Genomic DNA, 5698 nt, shown 5'->3' on the forward strand with positions numbered 1-5698 from the left:
TACCGAGCAGTGAGCCAGACCCCCACTCGGAGGCTTAGCTGCAGCCCAGTGCTCGCCTAAGTGTTTGAAAATCCTACCGAGTGGAGAGCAAACCTCCCACTCGGGGGCTTAGTTGCAGTCCAAGTACTCGCCTAAGTATATAAAAATCCTACCGAGTGGAGAGCAAACCTCCCACTCGAGGCTTAGCTGCAGCCCAGTGCTCGCCTAAGTGTTTGAAAATCCTACCGAGTGGAGAGCAAACCTCCCACTCGGGGGCTTAGCTGCAGTCCAAGTACTCGCCTAAGTATATAAAAATCCTACCGAGTGGAGAGCAAACCTCCCACTCGAGGCTTAGCTGCAGCTCAGTGCTCGCCTAAGTGTTCAAAATTCCTACCGAGTGGGGAGCAAACCTCCCATTCGGAGGCTTAGCTGCAGCTCAGTGCTCGCCTAAGTGTTCAAAATTCCTACCAAGTGGGGAGCAAACCTCCCATTCGGAGGCTTAGCTGCAGCCCAGTGCTCGCCTAAGTGTTCAAAAATTCCACCGAGTGGAAAGCAAACCTCCCACTCGGGGGCTTAGCTGCAGCCCAGTGCTCGCCTAAGTTTGGAACACGTCCCAATCCACAAGGACGGCAAGATGCAAATCGACTATTACCTTTTCCTTCGGAGCTGCACCACAAATACGAAGTTATTTCGAGTGAAGGCCAAGTTCCGCTCGGCAGATAATTCCCGAAGATATTCAACGATAAATCAAGTTCGGATAAAACCCAAAGGTCCAAGACCTCAGATCAAAGTACTCGAGCCCTTGGCTCGATAGAGTTTAACGGTTACAGAATCCACTCGGCATTCCGAGGCAAATTTAAAGTGAAGCATAAAAGTTTTTCATTCCTCAAGAGGAGGACTGGAAGGGCCGATGAACTCGTCCAAGTCGATCACGTCTGCAATACGAGTAGCAGCAGCAATGAAAGTCTCCATGAAGTCTTGAAAGCTGTGCTTCCTGGTATTGGCAACTTGAATGGCGGCCAGCTTTTCTTCTCGCGCCTCCTTGCAATGGACGCGGACCAGAGATAGAGCGACATCAGCACCACATCTAGCAGAAGATTTCTTCCATTCCGCCACTCGACCCGGGACTTCATCCAATCGAACCATCAGGGACTCGAGGTCGTTCTGAAGCGTCGTTCCAGGCCAGAGTGATGTGTCGATCCGCGACATCGCAACCTTCAGCCGAGCAAGATAGTCAACAACGCTGGTAACACGAGACTCCAGTCGGAGCACGTTCATAGCAGCCTCATCCTTCACGAGAGAATTGGCGGGATCCAAGCCTGGCTCCACTCGACTGGTTTCCTCTTCGAAGCTCTGGCAGAATTCTGCAAACACGATTCAAGAATAAGATAGTGGCCTTACGCGGGCTTGGTAACTGCAAGACAGCCGGGTCGGAATAATTACCTTCGAGCATGACGAACAACTTCTTGGCGAGTCCATCGAGATAAGCCTCCAGATCGTTTACCTTCCCCGCCAGCTTACCCGCCTGGTCGTGCAGAACCATCTTGTCTTTCTTCAGTCGGCTGACCTCTCGATTAGCTGTCTCGAGAGCAGTTTTCAGTCTAGAGTTCTCCTGTTCAAGAGTTCCGACCGAAGCCAGTTTCTCTTCTGCAAGCTTCATTTTGCTCGAGGCCTCCTTCTGTGCTTCGGCAAGATCTTGATCCTTCTTCTTCAGAGCTTCCTCCAGTTTATCTACAGAATGTCGAGTGAACTCAACATCAAGAATGGGCAAGAAAGGGAAGTCACTCGTCAAGAATGAGAAAACTTGCCAGCCATACCTTTTGCTTCGTCTCGCGCCTTCTGCAGGTTCTGTTGAGCGAGCTTCAAGTCAAGGTCGAGCTGGATCTGTTTGTTCTCCAACTCAGTGTAGAGAGCCACAAGTTCACAGGATTTCTGCAAAGGTCAGTCGACAGAGATCCAAGATAAGTTGCTTCCGAGTAACCAAGAGACAATGATGATGTTTTTAAGACTACAGCTGAATCAAAAACATTCAACAGTAGTCTCGGGGACTACACCCAGTGGGTGCACTCAGCGTGCCCCCACTGGTTTTGAAAAAAAAAATCGACTGCCCGCAGTCGACCGGATACAGTTTCATTCGACATGGCCAGGCCAGACCGAGTGAAGGAGTAAAACTACAGCAACATAATATAAAGACTACAGTCGACTGCCAGCAGTCCACCATAGTCTCGGGGACTACACCTAGTGGGTGCACTCAGCGTGCCCCCACTCGACCAAAAAACTTAACAGAAACACCCAGTGGGTGTACAGATTCAAAAGATCTTCGGAAAAGAGATTCTTCAGACATCATACCCTAACAGAACAAGCAGTGAATCGACTGACCTGGACGTTACTCTGAAGAGCTGAACTCGCGTCATAAGCCTCTTGGCTGGCTTCTCGAACCACCTTGACCTGCTCCATCATGATGCCTGCCTGGTGTATAGCTTCCTTAGCTGCACCCACTTGGTCCTCAGGGACGTGGTGCGTGGCGAAGAGCGAAGGCGGATTTACGGTCGACGTCGAGGGCCGCACACTCGACAGAGGATTGTCGAAAGTCACAGAAGCCCGGGTGGTATCGCCACCGTCTCAAGCTACGGCCTCCGGCACCGGAGTGGATTGTGGAGTCTCGCTAGCCGACGCTTTCCTGTTCCGCCTCACTCTCAGCGGCGCTTCGTCTTCGTCGTCAGGAAGGCTAATAACATGAGGAGGAGCTACGAGAAAAATTCAATCGACCAGAGTTATAAGAAATCGTCAGTCGATTCAAGGCAGAACATCAGTAATCATACCAGGGTTGGAAGTAACAGCATCTTCCATCTCTTGATCATCGTCCTTGGCGGAGATCTCAGAGGTAGCAGCACTGCAAATTTTGAAAGACTGCCAGTCGGCTCAGTGGATCGACCAAGGATCCGTCCACGGTCGACAAAGGAGAACAAGTTCTATCATTACCCAGAAATGGTGGGGACAGTCATCCTCATCTTGGGCAGAGCCTTGGGTGGCTTGGACGGCGCCGCGCGGGGGTGCTTGGGAGCTTTTTTAGTCGGCGCTGGAGAAGAGGTCCGAGGGCGCTTCGACGACTGCCCAACGGGAGCAGTCGCCTTACCACGTTCCCGCGTAGGGTCGTGTGTAAGCTTGGATTGCCTTTCCGAGCGGGGAGGTTCAGCTTCCTCCTCCTCCTCCTCTTCGCTGGGGTCGACGTCGTCGTCTCCCTCTCCTTCGCCGTCAGATTCCCACTCCCCCTGTTCGTCTCCGCTTTCACCTCCGCTCGCCTCCCCTTCCTCGGCCTGCCCCTGTGCTCCGTTGGGTGTCGAATACATCTCTGTAGTTGCCTGGAGAATAGCAGACAAGTCGAAAGTCAGTCGACCGATTCAAAGAGAGCAAATGAAGAAAGCAAGATCTCAGTCAGGAACACAAGGTCGAACCTGGTCCACGTCGTATGTACTGTCAAGTGGGGAAACCCTCCTGGCTCCTCGGGGGTTGTCTTTGTTCCCTGTGATGCTCGATAGCCACCCTTCCAGCATCTCGTCGGTGACCTCCTCTGGGTGAACCCGAGTGGTGTCTTCGAGACCCGAGTACAACCACATAGGGTGGTCACGAGCCTGGAGCGGTTGGATGCGCCTCGAAGGAAGACCTCCAGCAAGTCCATGCCGGTCACACCCTCTCGGACAAGTTGAACCACTCGACCAACCAGCTCCTTAACTTGCGCCTTTTCCTCCGGCAGCACTTTCAGAGAGGCAGGCTTTTGAGCTCAGTCCAGAGAGAAAGGGGGAAGACCAGTCGACTGCCTTGGGGTCACCTGGTCTTGGCAATAAAACCAGGTCGACTGCCAACCACGGACCGACTCGGGAAAAGTGATAGACGGAAAAGAACTTTTACCCCTCATCTGGATCGCCAGGCCCCCGCATAGCTGGATCACTTGCGTCCGTTTGTCACTCGACTTGGCTTTCTTTACCGATTGGGAACGATAGGTGAAGATGTGTTCAAAGAGTCCCCAATGAGGGCGGCAACCCAAGAAACTTTCGCACAAGGAAACGAAAGCCGCAAGATACACGATGGAATTGGGAGTGAAATGGTGGAGCTGCGCTCCGAAGAAGTTCAAAAAGCTCCGGAAAAAAGGATGAGGAGGTAGAGAAAATCCGCGATCGATATGGGTGGCGAGGAGGACGCACTCACCGTCACGAGGTTGGGGTTCGACTTCTCCCCCCGGGAGAGCGCAGCTTCATGGGGAATGACTCCCCCCTCGACCATGTCGTCAAGATCTTCCTGCCGAATCACCGAGGGCATCCAGTCGCCCTGGATCCAATCCCTGGGCAGAGCAGTCCTCGAGGAAGATCCGCCCCGAGCGGACTTCTTCCCCTTCCCCTGCACCGCCGCCTTCTTCGCGCGCTCCAAAGCCGACGTCTTGTCCTTCACCATCGTCGCCGGTGAGGCTCGAACGGACCTACGGCGCTGGGGTGAGAACGGAGGTGGCGGAGGACCTTGCGGGAGGAGAAGGAAAGGCGAGAGAATACTATTGGGGAGCCCTGAGCCGACAACTTATAAGGAGCCGCTTCCGAGTGGCTGACCGGTAGGCCCAGGCGATCCCGTCAAATCTCGCAACAGGCGCGCGCGCGGTACGTGGCGAAAAAGGTGGCGCGGAGATCGAGGAGCTTCCATCTTATCCCATCCGATTACTTCGGCCGCCCCCGTCCCGCTCGCTTCCCGAAATTCGAATCCCGCAAAATCCGCGGGTTGCAGAACGACTCATCAAACTGAAGAGCCCGCTCGTGCCGGCACTCGGTATTCCACAAGTAAGGAAATTCACTCGATGAGAGACCAAGAATGGATAAAGGTGACCGAAAGAAGTTGACAACGTCATCCGTGACGATTGATCCAGTACAAGACATTCGTATAACGCTAAGAACCAGTCTGAAGGACCCCCAACTCCTTCCCCACTCGAACCTCGATCCATTCGGGGGATAATGATGAAGCTATGTACCTAGGGTAGGGGCATGGACCTGTCCTGAGAGCCCTACCCAAGGACATCCCTGGAAGAAATCACCCTTCAATCGACTTGAAGGTATCCCACTCGACGGATTCAAGACACTCGACCAGGAAGCTACCACTCGACTACGACGCCAACCACTCGACTGACGGGAGATCTAAAGTCACTCCGCAAGCAAACGGTCGGCCATTAAATAGTCTTTATGGTCATCATAGCACTTTAATAGGGACGTTACCAGTAACGCCCAGTCTTAATGTATTTTAACCCTGCATTACTGAGGACCGGAGGGGTCTGGCGAACTCTATATAAACCAGCCCCTCCTCAGTAGCAGGGGTTGGCACCCCTGTAATTCATACACACATAATCCAGTCGACCGCCTCCGGGCACCGAGCCGTAGGGCTGTTACTTCCTCCGCGAAGGGCCTGAACTCGTACATTCTGGTGTACTTACAACTTCTCCATAGCTGAGATCTAGCCTCTCCATACATACCCCCCTACCTCACTGTCAGAGTTAGAACCACGACACGTACAGCGCAACGTCCCGGGTTCGATCTCTTCCAGTTCTCATATTTTTTCCCTCTTTCTTAATTTGACTCTTCCATACAATGACTTGTGGCATCCGAGCTTTGCTACATCAACGGACCTTCACGGGCTTATTACGGGGTAGATTTGAAGTGGCAAATCGTGATTGGATTAACGGCAA

This window comes from Triticum dicoccoides, chromosome 1A (genome assembly GCF_002162155.2).
Source record: "Triticum dicoccoides isolate Atlit2015 ecotype Zavitan chromosome 1A, WEW_v2.0, whole genome shotgun sequence".
NCBI classification, from domain to species: Eukaryota; Viridiplantae; Streptophyta; class Magnoliopsida; order Poales; family Poaceae; genus Triticum; species Triticum dicoccoides.